This window comes from Zootermopsis nevadensis, unplaced genomic scaffold (assembly GCF_977971745.1).
Source record: "Zootermopsis nevadensis isolate Lab colony 2312 unplaced genomic scaffold, Znev_1.0 Znev_ptg000030l, whole genome shotgun sequence".
In the NCBI taxonomy this organism is placed as follows: Eukaryota; Metazoa; Arthropoda; class Insecta; order Blattodea; family Termopsidae; genus Zootermopsis; species Zootermopsis nevadensis.
Window position 1 is genome coordinate 22496803 of NW_028259162.1, and position 24598 is coordinate 22521400.

The 24598-nt window shown below is 42.5% G+C and overlaps 1 protein-coding gene across 6 annotated transcripts in view; it reads right to left on the minus strand.

Annotated features, from left to right (window-relative positions):
• The window catches only part of LOC110836352 (protein O-mannosyl-transferase TMTC2), a 745449-nt gene that overhangs the window by 685551 nt on the left and 35300 nt on the right, over nucleotides 1–24598 (minus strand). For 5 of the 6 annotated variants that reach the window (XM_087359005.1, XM_087359009.1, XM_087359004.1 and 2 more), the window contains 2 exons: nucleotides 18612–18771; nucleotides 14156–14414 (listed from right to left, as the gene is read on the minus strand). The gene's annotated coding sequence lies outside the window, so the exon portion shown is untranslated. Of the gene's footprint in view, nucleotides 1–3598; nucleotides 4461–14155; nucleotides 14415–18611; nucleotides 18772–24598 lie in introns of those variants that run through there. The other variant, XM_087359006.1, reaches the window with a different exon arrangement.

The window sequence follows — 24598 nt, forward strand, 5'->3', positions numbered from 1 at the left end:
CCAAAGAACTTGAAGGCCTCCGCCAGCCACAAGTTGCGGGGTCAACCGCTCAGTAGCCGTTCCCTGTTTTTAGGCCGCAAAGAATATCTCGGGTTCATGTGCTTAGTTATGAAGTTCGCACCATAAAATATGAAAGTTACCAGAGACTTGTTGTGGTCCGCATAATGTCACTTTCATGCATATCTCCAGATGGCATTCTTCTTATCTGTGATACGCTGACAACGACGAATATAATCACCAATTACTTTTCCATCTCCGATGTCATAAACAGTAAGAGGAGGTTAGGAAAATGAAATTAACTATAAGTGCTTCGTCATATGCGTCTTTTTTTGAAGACTGAAAGTGGCCGACCTGTTGAACACAAACAAATACGTTTCGCTGTCAGCACGGAATGAAATTAGTATCGATGGCGAAAGGCTAGATGACCGTCGACGACTTCGTGTAAGAAAATATGGGATCACAGAGAAATGTTTTGTGAAACTGGTAACATTTTATTTATTTAGTGTTCTGTCTGAGGACAGGTCCATATGAACAGGATCCTTCCATCCTTTTCTCGGACTGGGACCTGTTCATATACGTTCTTGGCAGATGATCCAGAAGTGGTTTGCCATTGCCTTCTTCTGTGTGTCAATGGAGTAATTGTTGGGATGCCACGGAGGAAAACTCCGTGTTGCCTAGACCTCGGCCTTGCCCAACACAAGTTATAAATTCGGGCACCGCCGGGGATCGAACCCGAGACCCCAGGATTACAAGGCCAGCGTTCTAACCGCTAGACCACCTCATCTTATTATTATTTAGTGTTCTGTCTGACGACAGGTCCATATGAACAGGATCCTTCCATCCTTTTCTCGGACTGGGACCTGTTCATATACGTTCTTGGCAGATGATCCAGAAGTGGTTTGCCATTGCCTTCTTCTGTGTGTGTGAGTGGAGTAATTGTTGGGATGCCACGGAGGAAAACTCCGTGTTGCCTAGTCCACGGCCTTGCCCAACACAAGTTATAAATTCGGGCACCGCCGGGAATCGAACCCGAGACCCCAGGATTACAAGGCCAGCGTTCTAACCGCAACAAAACAAGAAAAAGAAACTGGAGTGCGTATGTTGAATCGCAATGCTGTGAAAATGGCGAAAGGGCGAGATTTTTCCGCGCCTTGAGCAAAACTGCGAAACAGCCCAAAGTTGTTGACACGGTCCACACTGACAAATCGTTCTACGAGTGTGTGCGTCACGCGGAGCTTGGATACAGTGCAACATCTGAATACAGAAACTAGCGAAACCTAAAATCCCACCGAAACATGTGCATTCATTTTGTGTGCACGAGTTTGTATGGAAGGTCGCGAAATGGCACCAGAGTAAATTTTTCTATTGATTTCACTGAACTACAGTTGGCAATGTTGTTCTGAAGGATCGTGAAACAGTATGGATTCGTCACAGCGAGTTTTCAGATCTTCGTCTGGACAAATTCAGTCTCATTGTCTCGTTATCTGTTGGGTCTGTTCTCACTCATTTCCGCCCAATCTGTGCTTCCTACGTACGTACAGTCTGAGCGGAAAACAGAAACAGACGTTCCCATCTGCGCAGGCGCACAGACGTTGTAATACACGGCATAAAACTTCGGCTGGCACCCAGCTCTCCACTTTTCCAGTGTTTAGTTTGATTATTGTATTTTGATACTTCATAGTTTTTACATAATTCAGTATATTTGTCGAGTCATTGGTAACACACCCTCAGTACCAAACGTCATACTGTTTGTTCCAGCAGTCGAAACATTTTTCGTAAGGGGTAATGTTTCTGGACATTTGCCATGACGTCGCGGCTCCAAGGTCGAGTCAATTTTCCGCTCATATAAACATAAACAATTGAACAAGTTGTGTCACTTCGTGGCCAACGCCCATTTAGGCAAAAGATGAACATTAAGCATCAATAAGGAGTGGCAAGAGGCAGCTTCTTCACGTGCTGCCACCTGGAAACTCAGACTTACTGGGATTCTGAGCACCCCCCCCACCACCGTCCAAAGGCGTTCAGAGTAGGGAATACAAGAGACGCTTCATCGGGACTTAACCTTGACAGAAAAACACCTCGACCACTCAACTTTCATCGGAACACCACAACAAATCACACAAGTTTGAAAGCCTGTCCTTCAAATTAAAGATTATTTTACAATACAGTGCAACGTCGGACTGTTCGACAGTGTGATTCATAAAAGTTTCATAAATGCGTTTGTATGACAGCTTCTGAAGAATCTAGAATGGCGAACGAAGCAGTGACATCACTGATATCCTCCCTTGTTCAACATATAAGATTATCAAATGGTACATTCCCAAATTGTCCACAGAGCCTCAAACTGTTCTCTGGAGAACCATGCTCTTGTGGCATTGGGGCCCATCCAAAGACACAAAATGATTCGGCCAGCACACCGACAACTCACGCAGGAAGTAAAAGGAATCGCTAACATTTCTGTCCCAGGACAGCAGACAGATCATGTCAAATGAGGGGCATCTCAACTGTGGGCGTGCAAAAACCAATCCTCACTTGTGCAGTGCAGACTAAAACTCACACTGGCATCTGATAAATATTTCCACTGAAAAGTGGTTATACACTGTGACTAATTTCACTACCATATAAAAATAACAAAACTTGATAAACATTTACAAAAATACAGTTTAATAATTTAGAGCTCTTCTTAATTTATGTAGTAAACAAAGTTGGTAACATGTGTCACCATAATAGCAGGGTTAATGTTATTCCAAGAAGCTTAAGATTTTGTCTACACATCCAGAACATCCAGAAAGTTCTGCAGATATTCCTGATGCAGATAAAGGCATCAACATTTGTCAGAGACCCTAACAGCTGCAGATTTTCCCACAGAATAAAGCAATGAACACTAAAGTTACAAAAGAATTGGATGTTCATACTCAGGTATTAGGTTAGGTTAGGTTGACACACTCATGAGGATTCATTACCACCATTGAGAATGTTGCAGAAAAGTATGTGGACATTTCCTGCAAATAATACTGACCTACAGGTAACTGGTCTGACATGACACGCCATAAACACACATTAGCATTTAGCTCTGAATGTGTGGCTGTTTTCTGTAATGTTTGCAGTGTGAAAGATGTCACATAAGCAACTAGTCTTCCTATGAGCATTTAAACACATAAATAATATCAAACTGCCTGAGTTTTAATTTTTGTCCAATGCCCTGGGTAAAATGACATACATTCTGATCCCAAACTAGCATTATGTTTACCAAGAGAACACAACATATAATTCAAACATGATTAACAACATACTAGGAACAGAGGAACAAACTAACACAGCAAAAGCAGCAAATTCCTGTTATTAACAGGATTAAAACACATTCAAATAAACAATTTCAACATAGAGTAAAAAGTTAACTTGTTGATAATAAAGCTTGAAAGACCCAAACCTGGCCTTAACAAGCAAACACATTGGCTGACAAAAAGGAAAATAATCTGTGCTATTAGCTCTGTATACAGACTTCAAACACAAACCTGTATGTCATTTAACCCACGTTGGCTGCCCTTGAAACACAAGCACGTCTGACTGAAGCAAATTAATATTAGTTACGACTTACTTTCAAAGTCTTCACTGGATATCCGTTTCAATAAACTGATAACAAATCTTATGCTGCCACTGTTGATAAACTGCGACCGTAAATCCGTAAAACAAGCACCAGAAAACATACTTTCACACACAGAACTTGCAAACCACTCTCTATAAACACGCCATCTTGCACTGGAGTTGAGTACCAACTTGACCGGCGTAAATGCGCGAAATTTAAAATCACTCGAAAAATACAGGTGCATCAGACCGCCTATCTATGCGACTTTATGCTATTCTCCGCGATAATTTATTACTTCATTTGCATTCCTAAAAGTCGTAAAGTGAACATAATACCAGTATGAAACTCTGCGTCCTCTTTAAAAAGCATCTACAATGTCAGGGTGACATAGAATGAATGACAGCTATTGGATTGGATAATACAATTTCTATTTTTCTTACTGACTGTAAAAGATAATCCTATGGAAATTGTTACTGCAGAAAATGTTACAGGCGACGAATGGAATTATGAGCGGCGTGGTGATAGTAACACTTTTCAAACTCTTCACCATTACAAAGATAAACTACTTAGTGCGTTTTTGACGTGAATATGTCTTTAAATTCAGACCGATATTAGGGGTACCAGGACGGAAACGGAGATGTAACGTTTGCAGGGTGATCCATTCAGACACTATAACTTCGTGACTAATAACACGATTGAAATAAATGTGGTCTCGTTCGATCGGGTATACGACTACGATGAGAGCATGACCTTGAGTTGGCGCCGCGCATGCGCGAGGCGCGGGTGGGGGCCCGAGGAGACTGGCGGCCATTTTGGGCGTGGGCGAAAATTTCCGGGCAGTATATCTCGCGACTCCGATGTGCTAGCGCGCTGATTTTTGTGCCAAACGAAAGATCTCTTGTAGATCTGTCGATTTAAGCGACTTTGTGAAATATTTGTTGGTGACAAATCGAAAATAAGTCGTGAAAAATTTAAACTTTCTGATGTCGGCCCATACTCACCGAAAAGGCGTCTAATCAGCCATCGATTAGTACCGCCATGTCCGTGGCGGAACGAGTGAGACGGCTTCGGGAACGTCGGAAAGAAGACGCAGCGTGCGCGAAACCCACGGCCGTGTCCCCGACACAGCCACACCCGGAGTTTTTTGAGGAAATAACCGCTCTTTACACTGAGAAGCCTACGAAACCCACACACACAGAAATGAACAGTTACTGGCAATGCAACACGACAAGGACTACTGGAATATGTTGCTTAATTTTTCCACATGATTGTACACAAGTCTCTTACACTTTATTAAGCACGCATTTCATACTTTGCTGAATTACTGCGAAGTCCCTCCTTTGACATGGGGAAGTCTAATAGGGAGAAATTAATTAATTGTTTGTGGCTTCGATTCAATAGAATAAAATTACTAACAATTCTATATTACTTAATTTATCACACGAATTGATTAAGGAAACTGCTTTTGGGATCTCATTTATTATAGGCCTAATTTTAAAAAAGGGGGGGATTGTAAAATCTCTCAAGTTCTTCCCACACAATAAGAGCTTTTAAGTAATGACAAAACACTACCTCGCTCATCTGCGAGATATCGAAAGCAGAAATATCAGTCCGTCCTGCGGTGTTACTGCAGTAATGATTCTGCACAGTGATTCCACTGCTAAGGATGGTTTCCCTCAAACCAAATGGGGAAGTCTCACGATTCGTCAGAGAAAATGGTAGAAGGAAATTTCCCAGGCGAAAACAGCAAACCTAATGCAGCCTGCTCGGATCAAGTTTGTTAAGTATCCAGAAAGGTACAACACAACATTCAACAGCACTGATTCCTTAGGATCCAGGTCAGGATTCAGTCAGATTGAAGAGCCAATAAAATTAGAGGCCGGGGAGGGGGGGGGGGGGATTGCCACTTTTCTTTTTCGAATTCGGACCCGCCCAAGGAATTCCGAGGTCCGTTCCATATAAAAAGATATACAAATGGCAAGAGCTTACCAGATATGCAAATATACTCAGCCGGATGAACACAAACTTCTTGGAGGTTCAGATCGAACCTCTTCAGTGTCCCTTCAGGAACCCTGAACGAAATTCCTGCGGGGTGATTATTATTTATAAAACTCTCTCGTCTGTGGTGACGTGTTCGCGGCACTTACATACTCAACGATTCTGTAAGTGCTTTCTAAAAGGAATGTCCAAACAGAAGACTACTTCATTAGTGGTGCAACTGAATTAGAGTCACAAGTATCGAGAGGAAAATGGTTTAAATGTTGTAGCACAGTGCTGTAGATGAACTAAGTTGAATTCTCGAATATCCCTGTGAAATGTATGAATAATTAATGGCCGTATTGTGGGGCCGTGTCCTGAGGCGACGTATCACGTTTGGTCGAATGAAACCTTCGTCATCAGCGCTGAAATAGATAGCAGGGTTTGGGTGTGCACGGTTTATGGAAATTTCAGCGTCTCTGTATTTATCTATTAATGCTCATTAGGTGACTTGCAGCGAACGCCATAAAGCGACCTAAATTTCAATGGCTTTTGTAAAATTAAGAGCTGATTTGTCAGGTAACGAGGGCTAAGGAACTCGTTCAAGCGTCATGATAGATTCAGCCAGTAATGGGGAAAAAAGTCAAAATCCACCGCGGTCTCAGATGGCTGGCAGAAACAATGAGCGTGACGTAATGCAAACGGGTGACTTGCGATGTCAGCGTAAATTATTAATCCAGTTATTAAAATAGTAATGAAGCATGATCATTTAACGAAATTAACGGAGAACATCTCTCGCAAATGTCGGAACAAAAATGAACAAAAACTTCATCACGTCACAACTCACATGGGCAATATTTTATGAAACGTACACACTACGTAACAATACTATCGTATCTATTGACTATGGATGTTCAATTCGCGGTTAGTGACGTAAATCAAGCGGGGAACATGCAAGGGCCTCCAATTGAAAATATTATAAAAATCAGTCCAAAAGCGCTCAAGTTACGATGTGACAGTACTTCTTTTGTTTATCTTGAAAACAAAGATTTTAGAAAAATACGTATTAGTTATCACTAGCATCGGACTTATGACAAGACTGGAATGTGGTGGGCTGTTTCAAGGCGACACGGGCATAATCGCGCATGAGCCTATGCCACTCACACTCAACGACAGAAGTTACAGCGCCTACTAAAGGACCATCACCCAGAGGACAGGACAGACACGAGGAAGGTCGCGGGCAGAAATCTCGATCCTAGGGCAACAAATATTCTGAGCGAAGGCCTAAATTCACGATCAGGACATCATCAGTGGCGTAGAAAGGGCGACCCAACATCTACCACCGGCAACAGCAGATGAGGAGGTGCGTCAGGAAACCAGTTACATCTTAAGGCACGCCGAAACTCTTAAACAGGACAGCTACAGCTTAACGAGAGGCGCTAACAGCCTTACGAAAGGATAAGAGCATGTCTGTTTCGAACATCCCCTTGCAGATACGCAGAGAATCTGCTCCAGAGAGAGAAAACCCACGTCCACATGTATCCAAAAGGTTAAATCTTTTTCACTTCAGAATATTTGATCAAACTGACATAAATTACCACATACACACAAATATTTATATAGGCTTACGTCAGCGAAACAACGGAGATCAGTGATTTCGCGTCCTTTCGTATCGTGGGGGGGGGGGGGTTTTCTAGAACATTCTTTGTAATTAATCCTTCACTGTCATTCCCAGTCTACGTTCATTAATTTACGTTAGTGACAAAGCGTCGTTAAAGTTCAACAGATATTTCACAGTTCCACCTTTAACGCCGGCGTAATTGTAATGAACTTGGAAAATCAAGAACTTGCCTAAGAACGAATTACTTAAGTAATATTAACTCTTCTCCGAGTTGTCATTCAACAAAACACTTACGATGATGAGTACATACAAGTACTTTAATTATGAACTACGCCATAAAGTAGTATGGGCTGTGAAGGTACAGCTCCTCGAATTCTTCGTCTCGGAAATTGATAGTAATGAGATGTCAGCTTCCTTCCTTGGCCGCTTTTACCCGGAGAAAGACGCCCGATAACCAAGGGTAGGGGTCTGAGTGGGCCCCAGAGCCGGCTAAAAGTGTCTGCAAAGAGGTTAGATGTGCTCCCAGACGGACCACAGAACCGCAATATGGCGTGTCGCAGGTGACACACCAGTGTACTTGAAATGAAGCTGGAATTTCTACGTAACTCTCTCAGTAAGGATAAACAAAACATATAACACTTTAATATCGTATGTTCTTTATTGCACTCTTGTCCTCGCATCAAAACAGGCTGGAGAACGAAGCATTTTAGTGGCTGGTAACTTTAATGTGACAGCAGATATTTGTCTATCTCAGCACAGAAAAACGAACAAGAGAATTGAAAAGAGAACAAAACGTAAGAAAAGTATTTTTCCCTCTGACAGCAAGTTTTGACATTGCACGTAAACTAAATTATTGCTGTCTTGTTGGTCTACAGAACGTGGCGGGATATGTTTGGCTCGCATCTGTCAGATACAGCAGCCAGAGACGCTTAGCGGGCGGTTCCTACAACAACGCGAAAGAAAGGACGCCTCCGTCTCCTTCTTCTTCTTCTTATTCTTTCGTATTCTCTCTCGCGTAAGGTGGAAACTATTATTCGTAAAATCAGCATATAAAAGGTGTTTATCCCACTGAAACCTTATATTTTCTCTGAAAGGGAAGACGTTGTCTGCTCCAGATATAATCTCACATAGTGTGTGTGTGTGTGGCTTTTTTTTTTGTAGGATTATACATTTTTACTGCGCAGTGAATGGACCTGAGACACGAGCCTTGTGCTGTCTGCATAAAAAGTGACGCTCGTTTGTTTGTTTTGTCTTACGTCGCGAGCCGAGCGCCAACAAACACTTCATCAGCACTTTCAAGTCTACATATTATACGATGCTTATAAAACAAGCAACCTGGAAGAATGGGCGTCTCGGATAAGTGCTCAAAGTGACTGTTTCTTACGTGGACGGTGCCGGATTTACTCAGTTCCACCAGTTACATTTTGGACAGCGCTTTCAAATACGCCTCGGCCACTGTTTTCGCTAAACCGCCATGTTGTAAATAAAAATGCCATTAAGACGTATAAAGTTGAAGTTGTAAAGCTCTTTTTATTCTTAACCTTGACAGTGGATGCAATGTTTATTCCCGAGGTAAAATATTCATTCTATTTTCAGCAGAGTTTGTGAAGACAGTCTGTCCCTCTTGGAAAGGGGGGGGGGGTCTCCTTTACCCCGTCATCTCATCATCAGTTCGCACCAAGAGAGAAACACGTACAAAATAGGTTATCTCAGCCAATTTTACTTCGATACTGCTACGAAGTGGCTTACGGTTAGATAAAGTCTTGTGGGAGGATTTTGTTGTGATGTTGATGAACGTTCGATTAAGTATTCATAGCAGCGCGGAATTTCTTGCCCAGGTAAATATCTAACAACTGTTCCAGAAGTTTTAGCTGGGTAGGCCCAAATGTTAGAAGCCGATGGGCGACTTGAGATAAATTGACAGAATTTTGGTTTGAAATCCTGAAAGGAGACCATTTGGAAGACCTAGGTAAAGATGAAAGGATAATATTAAAATCGATAGATACTTAGATTCATTTGGTCAGAATGGAGTTGAGTAATTCAGCTGGCTCGTTAGCCGACATGCGCAAAGGAGTTCTCGATACAATCTGCAGAACAATTTAGTTACATGTTCGAAATTATTTTAGGCTTGAGTACCGTCTGGCGCAAAAGCCATTGCCTGTATGCATTCACGTTTTTCTACGTCTCTCATTGTCTGTAAGAATTTACATTCGAATTGCTCTCAAAGCGACCCAGAAATTTAGCCCTCAATCGTTTAAAAATACGAAAATGGACAGTTATGCGTGATTAACGTTTTGCCTTGAAATCGGAATGAAACCAAAAGAAGTTGCTTAATGCACCCTGGAGAAGCCATGAGGCCCACAATGAAGCAAGATAGTAATACAGGCAGATCGGGCGAGCGGTGCTTTGAATATTAAGCGCAACATTTTGGAAGCAAAACGATCGGCCACCATTTGCAAGGCGAATAGGGCGGAGCATTGCTGCATATAGAGGGAGCTTACTTCAGGCTTTTCAATTTAACTTCGGCGCTCTCGCTAAACCCACTTGTGGCCCTACAGAACGACTGCACTAGTCGTTCCGACTGAATCGCATCTGTTCCTTATGTGCTCTTGCATAAACAGGACTATTCAGTGGCGGACTCGTCGAAAATGCCTTCGAAGGTAAACCAGACATGTCTGAAACGTCGGTAAATTTTTAGCAGACTACACGGGGCAACAACCCTGAAGACAGCTAGTCGGGTCACCGACGTGAGGACTTGAAATGTCACACACAATTTCGTAATCGGTTACTAATTCGAGAATCTTACAGCGCTGCGTCAATGGATGAAATTGATGAAGTCGAGTCATTATAAAATTCGGAGATGTTCTCGACGTTTCCTGGCTATCAGCTCGATACTCCGCTTTTGGAATGCGTTCTACATGTCCCCTACATCATATTCCTTGAATGGCCTGCTTAATAATACTTAGTGAGAAGTTAGTTCCAATGCAAATTTGTATTTTAAATTATTTTAAAAAAAATAAATAAAACCGAGCAGCAAACGTTTCCCACACCCAGAGCTTCCATATTTTCACGCTAAAATATCTGGAAACAGCACAAGGAAAGTGCTGGATCACGCATCGTAATCTGAAATCCTAATTAATTATCTTAGGCATTCTAACATCGTTCTGACGATTTCACAAGTAGAAACAGCCTTTGCATAAGCTCTGGAGACTGAAATTCTATTAGCAAAAGCGTGAGACCGAAATCACAGACGAACATTCAGCACGAAATAATTCAATAAACGAGTCCAGCATTGATATTAATTGAATTAACCATTAATGGAGCTAATTCGTCCTACTGAGTCGTTAAGTGTGCAAAACGCGTGTCCCTGATGCACTAGTGAGCACGGAAATATAAACGCCACGGCGTCTCGTGGGTCCACACCAGATTTCAGGGGTCACAACATTCATTATCGTGAAAATCATGCATCAACTGTGTCTTTTTGAAATTCTAGATACGCGTAACATTGCGGTACACGAAATGTGTAACACTTGTAATAACGAGAGAGCCACGGTGATCTAGCGGTTAGAACGCTGGCCTTGTAATCCTGGGGTCTCGGGTTCGATTCCCGGCGGTGCCCGAATTTATAACTTGTGTTGGGCAAGGCCGTGGTCTAGGCAACACGGAGTTTTCCTCCGTGCCATCCCAACAATTACTCCATTCACACACAGAAGAAGGAAATGGCAAACCACTTCTGGATCATCTGCCAAGAACGTATATGAACAGGTCCCAGTCCGAGAAAAGGATGGAAGAATCCTGTTCATATGGACCTGTCGTCAGACAGAACACTAAATAAATAAAATAAATAATAACGAGAGGTCTCAGACGAGCTGCTTTCCTCTTTCAAAGGGAACATGTGACATGCGCAAAGCAGCGATATCATCCAGGGTCCCACGCATTTCGTCTAATGATTTTAAATCTCCTGGCAGATATATCGCCCTCACTCTTTCTGCCTGTGACCACTGCGACAGTCAATTGTCACTGCTGGTATCGTTGTCGTCATATTGCACACCGAGGCTACATTTACGTCAGCGTTTGTTCGGTATGCGCCTGGTCTGAAGAGTCTCTTACGTGCATTGAAGTCTGAGTGACGATAACAGCTTGTATTCTATGTAGAGTCTGTCAAGTTTTAATGCCAAAATGACAATTATATTAAAGACCACATAATATAAGCACTTCAAGCTCGCGTGCTGCTTTGATGTCCCTAATTACTGGTGCATGAAATCAATTCGGCAGCGACTGTCAGGTTCACTGTGATAATCAGGCGGGAATTTCGTTCGTTATTGCATAATTGGCTAGCTGAACTCCCAAGGCTCATTACACGATCAGATTACAGCAGAAATTCAGCACAGAGAATTAGCGACGTAGGAGACAAATGAAGGCAACCTCACGTAAAAATAAGCGTAGCTTTCAGTACACGTAACCCATGGCTACCGAGTGAACTCGTCTCCATGACGGCGTTGCTGACATGCGATGTAATTATACACGTTATACATGCCCTTATGAGATTAATTCTGAGGTCAGCGTACTCCATGGATTATTACGCGTTATTTGGCATGAAATAGCCCCTGTCTGTCCGTCCATCTGCATAATTCAACTCAAAAATCTCTGATTTCCCATGGCTATCATCGTTGCCTTGGGAACCGTCCTTAAATGTACAACATCCCTCGTGGTTACCTTGATTACACTTCGTCAGACTCAGCTACGTATAGTTCCAGTTTCCTCCACTAGGGAGCGCCACATGGCGGGGACGGAAGAGCGATTTGCTACTGACAGCTGCAGCTCCGCCTAACAGATATTCTCTATGGTGCGCTTTCCTAGAGGATCCTCACCTTTCGTTCCGTACATTATTTCAAGATGCCCCATTCTCTCCTGCATCCATTTTAGTTTTATTTCATTTTCTGTGTTACGATTTGATACAGAAGTTGACATTTAAAAGTCCGACCCAACCAACCAACAGAAACTCGTCCTCAACAACTGACACAGCGGATTAATACAGTACTAATCAACCGTCCATTGCAATAGCGTCACTTACATGATCTCCACAGCGAAATTAAGTCTCGAGCTGGAAAGTTGTCTGGAGTGGGGCACAAAAGTTACACCGCGTTACAAGAGAGGAGATTTCTTTCTTGCCGGAGTTGCCTGTCAAGTTTGGGATTACAACAGTAACGCCTGCACCTTCAAAATAATATGGCGAATTGCAATATCAAGTGATGAATCGTGCTCCAAGGCGTTCCAACACAAACCGAAACACGTTCAGTGCCAAACAGCAACAGACGTTCGCTGTACGAGTTTCATTTGTTATATCAAGTCCAATAGAAATTATTAATTAAATCTCTACAGCTAACTGATCCACTCTCGTGGTAGATAAACCCAGCGCATAACATCTATCAAGAATGAATTAGAAAATTAGAAAAATCCTTACGTATTTAATTCCGAAAACAGAAATATTTTTAAAAACTGTTTTGGAAAGAATTTCACGTGTCTAGTTCAAACGTTTGCAAGTCACAGCTACCAAACAAATGAAGTGCATAAGGCGATTCCTCTATTTAGGTGTTAAGTGCGCCACTGAAAAGTGCATAAATGAATAACAAATCTCCCACGTGTGTTTCAAATCCCAGATGATCAACAATTATAGATCTATATTTTTCACGCAATGCATTCATACAGCTGCGCTAACATTGTAACAATTTTATAAAAATGTCCACATTAACGCCACAGAGCTTGGCGCTGACCGTGTAATCTCGTTAAAGTCAGAATTAAACCGAAAAATCATTAATGGAAACATCAATGTTCACGGAATTTGAATGACTCGCACGCCCTTTTAACACACAGGCAAGAATTAATTCAACACGAGTTGCTTGTTGTTCAAGTTCTCACCACTACTCAACATTTCATAAGCCCACAGCAACTGACGCATTCCTTCCGCCAGCGTTGTATTATTACGAACAACAAAGTAAGGCCCGTACATGAACACTGAGGAGTGGTGTCACGTTTACAAGAATTGAAACACGGGTGGAGACATTCTGGACCACGGACGAGCCGAAAATCGTACCCGAATTCTCTAGATTATTCGCAAATCCCAAATGGAACACACGTCAGCAGTCAGCGCCGTAAGAAACCGTGAATGAACACACCGACACATTTCGAATCACATTCGTGTCCTGATATGGTGGACACACACCACAACTGGTTCGAAAGGCGTCATACACGCAACACCGCAAAACAGGGACTACGTCATAAGACACTAATACAGTAACATTTATATAATCGTTGTACCAAAGATTATTAGACCTCTTGTCAACAAAATAGAATTAACCAAATGGGTGATTTCCACGTAAAGAATGAGTCCATTTGCATAAAGAATAATAAGAACCAATGGATATATTTGTGCCACATAATATAACACAATAGTTTGATAATAAATTTCTAAATTTAATATTTAAATCTGAACGTGTTTACAAATCGATTATGTAAGTAGTTCCATTTCGTGTAGTTTTTGGTGTTTAAAGTGTAGGCGCAATTTGCTAGTTTTATAAAACGTGTGGCTTGAATACGACACTGTTACGTCACCAAATAAATTAAGATACCTTTGCGTTGATGGTTACAATTAACAGTGCAGTGTAAAGAGTATTTGAAGAACGTCATAGGTGAGTAATTCAATGAGCAATGTGCAATGTTTTCACACCAAGATCATTTCAAGTTTTACTTTTTACAGTGAAGAGGGCAGCACTGAGGGCCTGCCACTTCCAGAGTTATTAGTCGTCTATGGTTCCAAAATAATAGACGTCTTCGAGCAAATGATTAAGGAAGAACTGCATTCCGATAAATGGTTTAAATCACGCCCGAATGATGTTGGAAGGAAGAAGAAGAAGAATAAGAAGAAGAAATAGAAATGCATTACTCGAAAGGTGTAAACCTTTTCCACTAACTTTCTCTCCTCCTTCTTGCCATGAAAGTCCTGCGATTGAAAGGCCACTGGGAATTCTGATAGCCGTGCGTGTAGTTCCACAGTTTGAAACTTCAATTCTTCAGGAATGAAGTTAGTGAAGTGTAATGCGGTTTCCAGAGGTTGGAACGGAGATTCTGCTGATGAAGAAATTGTTCCCACGATTCTGGGCGTCCCATCTATGGCCTCCAGACACACGTACAGCGCATGCCAAGGCGTCGGACGCACAACCAGTCTTCTTTCTAGAGGCAGAATTGGTCTCTAAAACTTTAATCATTAAAGACTAACATTGTAATTATTATCAGTCATATTTTTTAGACAACGCATTGTTCTGATAAATATTTTAAACAAAGGCATGCACGTGAGAGTGTTCGACATTCGTGTTTTAGAGCCCACAATTCATTACAGAAGAATGTTTTCAGCAAAATGATGAAGAAATGATTATTATTTGACGGTCAGAGCCAAACATAGCATTTAGTAGACAATACTGGGAGTGCAGCGGATAGATTCGGAAAATTAAAATCAAAATGCAAATGGCCTGCCGAAACACATTGGTCCTGGACGCGGATGTATCAGCATCGACCATTCGAAATGCTTGTGCATTTCCCGGACTGAGACGGCAGCTGCCTTACAGAGGACGCGTTTCGCGGACCGGAAACACCGAAGCTTCTATCCACAGACAATTCACAGAACGATTAATGAGCTCCAAAAACAAATTACGTAAAACATCGCAAATAATTGAAGGATCAACCAGACCGGGAGTTACAAGGGCCGTCTAAGGTTCGTCCCAGTTCTTTCTCCTTACAGGATCTAACAACACACTTTTCGGTCTAAATTCCAAATTTCAAATGATTTGGGAACAATGATTACCTGTATTTATTTATTTATTATTAACTGCAAATGGGTTTATACCCGTTGCAGTGGTGTTACAATAAGACACGACAAAATAACACACCACACTCAAAATAAAAGAACTCATAAGATTACAAAACCATAAGGCACAAGTAAAGTAGAAAACTTAAAAATTAATACCAAATAGACACAAGACAATAACAGTAATGAATTACATACGTCATGAACTACACTTCACTATACTTACGAAGCCTTGCAATGGCGCTGATAAAATACATTTTTGGGAATACTGCATTTATACTATCGCAAACTACGTCCACCCACCCGCGTTCCGTGTCGCTCAGTCTCCCACCGTCCACTATTTCTTTTCGTTTCCCACTCCATTCCTTTCTTTTTCATCTTGATCTCTTTTCTTTATTCAAAAATGTTCCATCCCTGCATTCCACTTGCCAGATGGTAATGAGCCCATTCGACTAATGAAACCTGTTTTACATCTGGGTTCCCAATGCACAGAACAAAATGTTTCAGAATCGACCTTCGTCAATTATGAGCCGGATGTCGTATTAACATTTCTCCTTTGAACTAACGTTTCGTTTGGTTTTCGCCACAGTCTGTGAAATTAACTTCTCATCGACAGCTACTACGTTACATAACAACGGAATTGAAAGTTTAAAAAATTCTGCCGAAACGTGTTTAACGATAAAAAAAAACTGGATTACATCCGCGGGAGATAAAGTAATTTTGGAGAGAGAGAGTTTCTGCTCCCATTTTTATAATTAATTACTAAGTACTGTCGCTTAGCAAAGCTCGTGTCCTGCCGGGGACGGAAGGAAATCGTCGAACTCGCGGAGAATCCATCTCTTAATGAGAATTAGCGACCGTTAGTTTAATTGCAATCTTAATTCGACTCGCAGAGTTCGGAACCGGCCGGCACCGCCATGGAAGGTTCTCGGACTGGCCAGCTTGAACTACAGATGGAAGCCCGTTTCGTATCTTCGTCTACAGTATTCATTTTACATCCCTATAAATTTGAAACCTCGGACTGACCAGTCCAGCATCGTCACAGAAACCCCAAGATCCTAAGTGAATCGTTTGTTCTTACAACGTAAGGAAACATGGAAGGCGTGTTTCAAACCGCAATTTTAGTATTCGCTGAAGAGGAGAATACAGCAATGGACAAGTTCTTTCAGTTGTGGGCGTGAGCTACTGGTTGCCTAATGGAAAGGCGTGTTGTATGTGAATCACTCTCTCACTTCACTAACACGTGCTCTCCCGAAGTTGAATCACAAAAAACAGAAGATAGAGTGAGTAGGGAACACGAGGACGCTGGGTGGTGCTGGGACCTACATTTGTCTGCACGGTGTCACAGCTTTCAGTACGTCGTCCAGGTAAGTCTCATGTCATACACCACGGACACCAAGTTCAAGGTCAACTCGCGACCGGTTTCCGGAGTGAGCTTCCTGTTGTATATGTCAGTATTTCAGTCTAAAGTGTCTTCAAACACGCTTCGACCGTCGTCTTCCCAATCCTTAAACACTCATAATTCATATCCATGCACCGTTGAAGTTGAGACACTCGACGAGTTCAGTGACAGACGAGATCAAACAACGCTGATCTGCACTCAGTTGGTGTGCTCGGCCCACACGGAATTTTCGCGATTTTCTCGGTATAATCAAGCAAGAATATTTTTAAAAACGTTGAAAACATTCCCCTGCATCAGATGGTCATTCGACGCCACTTTCACGTGTCGAGGGAGACGTAACCCGGTCTATCTATGGAACGAAATGATTTACCTCGGAACAATGCTTGCAACGACCCAGAATGTCGGGTCAGTCCGTTGCTAGGCGCCCACATAAATTTGTGTAGCAAACAGAGTTTAATCTAGCAGCCCATTTTTGTAACGGGGCCTTTGGGGTAGTTAAAATATTCAAGATTGATCGGTATACAAATTTCAGCCGTACATCATCAGCAAATGAACACTAATGTTTTCTGATATAAGTTAATTAATGTGAACTCGCGTTAAAATTACTCCGTCCGTCTGTACTGATGAAATTTCTCGAGAAAGGCTGAATAAATTTTCATGAAATTTTATAGCTTTTCTAAAATTCGAAGATACATTTACTTTCAGTGAAGCGCGGAGAGAAATAATGATCACATCATACGAATTATATTACATTCATTTCTGAATGCGAAAGTCAGATTTTGGCGAATGTCCACCCGCTGAATTTCAGCTTGGGAAATTCCCCAAACATATTATTCTGTGTGCACATTTCCTAGCTTGTTTAAATACACTTTGTCATTCATGGAATTAATCATCCATCTGTCTACTTGTTCATAGCCTGAATACATTCAGTTAATTACCACCTCATTCCCTTACTAATTCATTGCATCAAACATTCATTCCCACAACCAAACACTTCTTCGTTCATTCAGTCAGTCATTCGTTAATGCGTTTAACCAAGTTTCGTTCAGTCGTCACTCGCCTTCTGTGCGCCATGCCACGGCTAAGCCCATCCGAGCAAAGCAGCGCCCCATTGCCACGGAATCTCCGGTCCTTGCGAAGCTCCGAGCCGACCGAACTAATTGAGCAGCTCAAGTGGTCTACTAATTAATGCTATTCACCGTCGTCATTACCAGCAGCATCGCAGAATTGTCTGTCCTCTTGGCTTTTCGGGAATTGCTTTCCACGACCGAGCGTCCTCAGCATTTGTCCGGCTCCGATCAGTTACAGACAGACAGACAGACAGACATCGTACGAGTAATGAGAGGCGACGATACAGCACTTCAAATAATTCAGTAGCCTATCAAAAGCAAAATTCATAATGAACACTTGGCAACCAGGACATTGATCACTGTGAAATTATTCCGCTATGATTACAAACGCATTTTTTATTTCCAATGCTCTGTATTCAGACTCATTTAACTGCTGGTTAAAATTGACAGACCTTATCACTGATGCAGATACTTAGATACTTCACTGCCTGCAATTACTAAACACAGAAGAGAAATTTCAGGACATAACATTCGTTTACTTCCTTAAATGCAATCATATCGAAAATGGATTGAAATAAAATTTACGAATATTAATTAGACCTGAAGATAGTTGTCTTCTGGATTGTTGTACCATGTTGTCTGGTAGAAGTTTGCCAAAGTTTCAGAGGTCCCTGCTGCCTCCATTATTAGGATTATGATGATCGTCCTGATGATGGAGGCAGCAAACACCTCCGAAACGTCGGCAACTTTCTAACACACAGGAAAACAGAATACGTGCATAACAATTGGAACAGAAGTTATTGTCGGACCATACAGTGCATCAGTGACATCGGACCACACGTGTTCAACAGTGGCTGAAGACATTTCTAGCGCAAAAGCAAAACTTACATCAGTTCAACAACGTCCCAAGGACATTGTTAAACATTTTGTTCCTGGTCGATCACGTTCGACGATTTCTGTGCAACGGCGACCAACGTCATCTGGCGGGAAGAACACGTGTGGTCCGATGTCAGCGTACTCCAAAGAGTAGCTCCGCCTTCCAAAACTTGTTGAACACTTATTAGTGCCCCTGGTCCAACACCCCCAGCACTCACCATGGCTCCACAAAATAAATAGCACGCTCCAAGACAACAAGAGGACTCCACCCCCTTGTCACGAGGACTTAGGTCACCGCTACGCTGCTAGTTCCGCGCTGTCTTCGCTCGACCGGGATTCTCCATTCGTGTTGCAACGTCGTACGATTTCGCTGTCACCCTGAAACATGCAATTTGGCCACGGCTTCTGTAGTGCTGCAGTATTTCCATCACGAATCGGGAATGACCCTCCACCTGTATCCTCCATGACACAGTCTCCCAGCGACAACTTAACTAAGTTAGAAGTAATTCGCACACGATATCAGCTCGCTCTGGTTATTCTTGATTAAAAGCTGCAGAATAAAACTGTACCTCGTTCAGAGAAAGTATCATTCCTCCCCTGTGTTTTCGCATGTTTACTCAGTCGAGCCAGTGGAAATTCGATGTACGTCGATTCGCTTAAGTAGTATTAAGCAGGGATAGTTGGAAAGAGGTAGGTTCAGATATCAAATCAGCAAGACCTAAGCATAAGAAAACATTACAACAAACGACAGTATTATTATGGCTTTAAAATGCAGACAGAGGACATGAGAGGTCCGAGATCTCTAAATGGATTGCCATAAAGAAATCCATTATAAGGAGAAAAATAGAAACTATGTTCTAACTCAATCTAGAATAGAATTTGTCAACATAGACATAACCATGTAATTTGGGGAACGCAGACAAGAACAAACAGCATAGACGTATTATATACAACAGCAGACGAAAATATTGACAGTTCAACTTGCGAAGTTCAGAACCATCGACGTAACAAACAGTTGAAAGGAAAAAAAAATATTTTACAGGCCTAGCAAAACATAAACAGGCTAAGAATTTAAAACTTCTTGACGATGGTGAAGAGTCAATTGAATAAAAATAGGGATTAGCTCTATCTAGTGGGCCCAACTGAGTAGGAACCTGAAGACGGAGATAGAGCCCCATCTCCGAAACGTCGTTTTACGTTTTTTACGTTTTATTACTAGACGATGGATAATATCCAAGTAAATTTTTATTCAATTGAAGCTAAGAATTATCTACCAGACGAGACTCAAACCTGTGACCTTCAGGGATACCAAGATAACGTCCACTACAGATTGTAAGTGCGGACAGGGGGCTGCTGTTTGCTACCCGCATATCAGCGGTGATTCCCAGAACCTCCATAGAACGCACAGCATTTTTGAAAATGTATGTACTTGTGAGCTCTGGGATACCAACAAATCTGACAGACGCACGCTGCGTTGTTAGGTTATTTGCGGGAGCGTCGGCGAAAGGAGACGGCCGTTTAGAACTGGATGCGGTGTGTGAAGTGCCCCCCACCCCCCACCCCACCCACACACATAATTTTTGAAGCTGTAATTTGCATGAACATATTTCAGAAAAGTGCTGGAAAAGTGGAGTGCGCTTTCTACATTAACCTAGAAATGGAGTACCACTCTGCAGGTGAAGGAGGATTTGTTTTCCTGTCCAGACTGCCACGAACTCTGGTTTTCATTTTCACAGACTGTGGAATTGCACGTCGTGTAATTTAGGATTCACTTCCTTATTGTAGTACACGATCGCTTAGGTCTTCATCCGTAACGTTAGAGACATGTCGATGGAAGTTATTATGTCTCATCAGGCCCTGATGATGGAGGCAGCAAGGACCTCTACCAGACTACACGGCGCTACAACCCAGAAGACAGCCATCTTCCCTACTAAGGTCCCTGTGTGTGATGCACTGACCGTCGCAGTTTAGGGCAAACGTTAATGTTAAAATCGGTACAGTGCGTCGTTCAGTTTGCAGCTCGAGCTGGGCCATTCGTCCTCAAAACAGCTGTAAACTGGAAGTCAGCGTGAAACAATATCGCAGCACAAACGATTTACCCACTCACATAGGAGCAATTAGCTTCAGTTACCCATTCAATATCTGCCACGCGAGTGATTTACATCTGTCAGGGAAGTCACTGATCAACCCTGAGGCTGCAGACAGCCAGCGCGTAACACAGAGCACCATTTGCGGGCAGCTGGTGGCTGCAATTGATTTCCTACGCATTTCCATACGCACGCAGTAAAATTGTCACCCCACGACGGAAGAAATCTGTAAGAAGAGGTTAATATTTCCTTAAGTACCTACACGGCCAAGGGTTTATGATTAAACAGTCGGCAGACTGACTGGCCGTTGTAAGTAGCTCAGTATCACGCTGATTCGTGCATGCACCAAAGAACTCACTCGCTGTTCTTACAGAACTTACATCGACAGTTAGGATCAGCTGTGATAACAGCAATTGAACGTGATCCATCGAAACATGAGCCCAGATAAACGGAAACGAATAAAATATTCAGCGATGAGAAGCGAACTCGAAAGATTTATTTGCGGGGGAATGTTATGAGATTCCCGGGTTGATAATACGGGAGTGCCTGTTTATTAGAATTCTGTTACACGAAATACTAATTATGTATAAATCATACGCTACTGGTTCAAACGACCAGGGTCCAATTATGGTCATGCACACACGATACACCAGCCGCTGCATAATATATTATTTCATCAGGGAGAAAATTGGAGTATCATAAATTCAAATGCAGTGGCTTTACCTGAATGAGCACAATATTTCACTCAATAATAGCAAGGGATTTAATGTGATTTCGAAAACTTACAGTTTGTTCAGTGAAAATATGAAGGTGAGTTTCCACTATAATGGATCGAGACCGCGTCTCTCAAAATGAAAAACTGAGCAGATTTTTTTTCCCCCCAGATATTTATGATAAATACGAAATAATAAACGCATATCGCTTTATCGTTCTTGATAATTACAGCGTCACTTTTACATACGGGCTCAGTAAAAATACGACTGTGCTACTTATTAATGGTTCGGTCCTATTTCTCCGTGTTAATTTCCGTCTGTGAAACAGAATCTCGCGTATTGTTCCTTTGATTCTGTTAGAATTATCATCACATGCAGTGACCCAGTTCGTTTTTCTCAGCTGTTTGCAAGATGTAGCTCAGTACTCCCTACTCTCGGGGATTGGTAGACAATACCCGAAGAATCTGAAACACGTCATGGTAGTTAATAAGAAACCCGACGGTTGTAACAACATTCCTGACAAGTGCCAAGAGTAAGAACACGGAAATAACCTAGGCCAAATTGGAGACACATAGGGCACTGAAGTACCCCTCAGCTAGATGGTAACCTGAAGGTGGCACGTGACTTTTAACGTTGAATAACGTTCATAAAATTACGGTACACTCGACGGAAACTGTAATACGTAAGGTAACGTTGGTGTGTAACTTCTTCAAAAGCCAATAACTCGAGACCTATGTAAGACAGAGAATATAAACCTATATGTAAATTAAAGAGTAAATACACGATGTTTACTTTATTCTATAAATTGTTGAAATAATTACCCAAAACACGTAATAACTATACCCTCGTTCCTCAACTTCAACCGCTTGCCACGTCTAAAGCGTGAGAGTTAGATGGGACAAATTGCGAGTGAAATGCGTAAATAAACACGAGCTTTTCAAATTTTCAAACAGATTTCAGATAACTCTTACGGTTTAGGAGTTTTGGCCATTATTTGGTGACAAAGAACGGTTCTAGAGTGAGCGATGAGTACATGACGCAACACGTAGATAAGCTGTCGGCGGATGACGTCACGTAGAGATAAGATGCAAAGGTATGCGGTATTCAACGTTAACTAGGGAACCGTGGTTCCACTGTCAATTCTTTTTTCTTACAGATGTATCCTGTAAGCCTATTAACCATGACAGTCCTTGCATCTGCTGCGTAAGTCTGAGTCCTTCAACAGTGAATCGATAGCCTCGTCGTCCGGCCAACACTTTGAAGCCAATTTGCTCTGCACAGTAGACTCAAGGAAAGCCGTGATTGAACTAGCAACTTGATAATGCACAGCCGATGAGAACACATTGCTTTCACGTAGAAACTAGTCGAATTATGTGCCACATAATCCGACTGAAATCTCTCGACAGAACTCCTCCTTCCTGTGCCTTCGAGCTTCCTACAGACGTGAGCGGAGTTGGTGAGAAGCGGCGAGGTCTGTTGGCCCAGCGCTCATGTACAAATCAGTACGTCTTGTTCATCCGTTGCCTCCTTCCGATTCCCTTCCTTCCCTGCTTCCCACTTGTAGCCTTCTCGCTGTTCTTGTAATTGTGCGATTACCAGTGTAATTACTTCCAAACTCGTGACTGGATTCAGAATTCACCCACGGCTCCACATCGCCTGCCCCTGCCCGTTCATTGCACACACACACAGCATCACCCCTTCGCTGCTATAAATTATTTACTTCTCTCCCGAAAAAGTGTTCTGTACTTCGAAGTCCCATTTGGATCAATTACTCTGATCTGGAGAGATAAAAAAATTACTGTGTGGAAGTATAGGAGCTTAATTCTGGCCGTACAAACACGAACATGAGAACTCAAGTCTACTAACTGCACAGGTTAACTCTCAATTACATGAAATTTTTATAAGCTTCGTCGTCTGTTCTAGTGACTATAAACGTAAGGTCGCTCGACTTCTCCGTTAAATGAGAACGGGAAACATCAGGAGCGCACTGTTTATTAGATTTTAACATAACAGCGTCTTGATGCTTACAAAATACTTACTAAAGTTGCTATAAAAGCTCTCCAGTGGCTTTATGCATGCAATTAATAATCGTCCTCAATATGTAACTACAAAATAAAGTAGCTACATCTAAAGGAACTCGAAAATGTAGACAGTCAAGCCGGAGATGCGCGGTAGAGTGAACCAACTACAGCGGCGAAATAATTTGGGGAAATTATATGTTATTCATAAACATATTACTTAAAAAAACCTGTTAGATTGCCATAGACGACGCGTACTCCAAGTAAGGAAAGGTTTCAGTAAGCAGAAGGCAAAAATCTAGTTGGAAAGTAAGGATTCCGACGAACGCCAGCGCTGACACGAGAACGTAGCGCTGAGCTGAAGACGTTCGGTGTTACTACGCCGATACAAGATATCATTAGCGAACATAAGCCTGGAAAGTTACAACGCACGACGCAGTAAAACTGACGTTGAGCGTCGTTCCACCACTCGTCGCGACGCCGAAACCAAGCCAAGAAAAGCCTTGTGAAGCTACGTGGCACAACGCTGGCAAACCGACAAGCAGCATCGCGACACCGACATTAGACATATTTAGCGTAGACTAACCTGGTAGATGCGATCCGACACAACATCGGAAAATCGACGCCGAGCGTACGACGACTCAGATTTCCAAAACTGCCGAAAAAAAACTCAGGGATGTCACAAGGCACGACGCTAGCAAAGCGACGCTTAACGTCGCGACTATTGCCACTGCGCCGAATGAAACTCTAATGAAGCAGGCAGGAGCTTCGGGACGCCATGTGCAACGATTGTGACAAACCTACTCGGAGCGTCGTCCTGACCCTCCGGCTGTCCTCTGGGTTAGTCCTCATCGCCTTGATGACGGAGGTAGCTAGGATTTCTGAAACACTGACACCCTTCTACCACACTACACGGCGTTACAACCCAGAAGATAATCATCTTCGTATTCATCGCCGTGAGAACCTAAAAATTTACGAGGCCTAAGGCACCTGAACATCGCACGCCCCCAGCAGTGCATCATGAAAGAAACCATGTGCCTAAGAATTAACATGATGATGGCCTTGAGGGAGAGTGGATCTCATGACTCAGAGAACGTCCATGCGCGTCTCGCTAATTGAGCCTACAGCCTGAAGAGGTAATTGGCACCTTCTCCAGCACCGCAGTATGTCAACAAGATGGCGGTAATCCGAAAGGTCCACAGTCTTGAAACCGTCAGTGCGGAAAGCGAGCCGGAAAAGTAAATTAATCCCCTTGAGAGTACACGCCTTGGAGGTTAGGCCACCCGAGTACCCAGGCGAGGGTCAAAGGTCTTGCGGCCGGTAGCATCGCTCTTTGAAGGTCTAACTTTACCAGACGCGTTAAAAATAGCGGATCAGTCTTCACATG